Raw genomic sequence first — 1,097 nt, 5'->3', positions numbered from 1 at the left:
CCAGGGACCTCCTCCCCTCCACTATTCTGGCCCAGGAACCTCCTCCCCTCCACTAGCCTTGCACCAGATACCTCCTCCCCTCCACTAGTCTGGCCCAGCAACCTCCTCCCCTCCACTATTCTGGCCCAGGAACCTCCTCCCCTCCACTAGTCTGGCCCAGAGACCTCCTCCCCTCCACTAGCCTGGCCCAGGGACCTCCTCCCCTCCACTAGCCTGGCCCAGGGACCTCCTCCCCTCCACTAGTCTGGCCCAGAGACCTCCTCCCCTCCACTAGCCTGGCCCAGGGACCTCCTCCCCTCCACTAGCCTGGCCCAGAGACCTCCTCCCCTCCACTAGCCTGGCCCAGGGACCTCCTCCCCTCCACTAGCCTTGCCCAGGGACCTCCTCCTCCCCTCCACTAGCCTGGCCCAGGGACCTCCTCCCCTCCACTAGTCTGGCCCAGGGACCTCCTCCCCTCCACTATTCTGGCCCAGGGACCTCCTCCCCTCCACTAGTCTGGCCCAGAGACCTCCTCCCCTTCACTAGCCTGGCCCAGAGACCTCCTCCCCTCCACTATTCTGGCCCAGGGACCTCCTCCCCTCCACTTGTCTGGCCCAGAGACCTCCTCCCCTCCACTAGTCTGGCCCAGGGACCTCCTCCCCTCCACTATTCTGGCCCAGGGACCTCCTCCCCTCCACTTGTCTGGCCCAGGGACCTCCTCTCCTCCACTAGTCTGGCCCTGAGACCTCCTCCCCTCCACTACCCTTGCCCAGGGACCTCCTCCTCCCCTCCACTAGCCTGGCCCAGGGACTTCCTACCCTCCACTAGCCTGGCCCAGGGACCTCCTCCCCTCCACTAGTCTGGCCCAGAGACCTCCTCCCCTCCACTAGCCTGGCCCAGGGACCTCCTCCCTCCACTAGCCTGGCCCAGGGACCTCCTCCCTCCACTAGTCTGGCCCAGAGACCTCCTCCCCTCCACTAGCCTGGCCCAGGGACCTCCTCCCCTCCACTAGCCTGGCCCAGGGACCTCCTCCCCTCCACTAGTCTGGCCCAGGGACCTCCTCCCCTCCACTATTCTGGCCCAGGGACCTCCTCCCCTCAACTAGTCTGGCCCAGAGA

This window comes from Oncorhynchus keta, chromosome 12 (genome assembly GCF_023373465.1).
Source record: "Oncorhynchus keta strain PuntledgeMale-10-30-2019 chromosome 12, Oket_V2, whole genome shotgun sequence".
In the NCBI taxonomy this organism is placed as follows: Eukaryota; Metazoa; Chordata; class Actinopteri; order Salmoniformes; family Salmonidae; genus Oncorhynchus; species Oncorhynchus keta.
Note: the sequence above shows the minus strand (reverse complement) of the source record.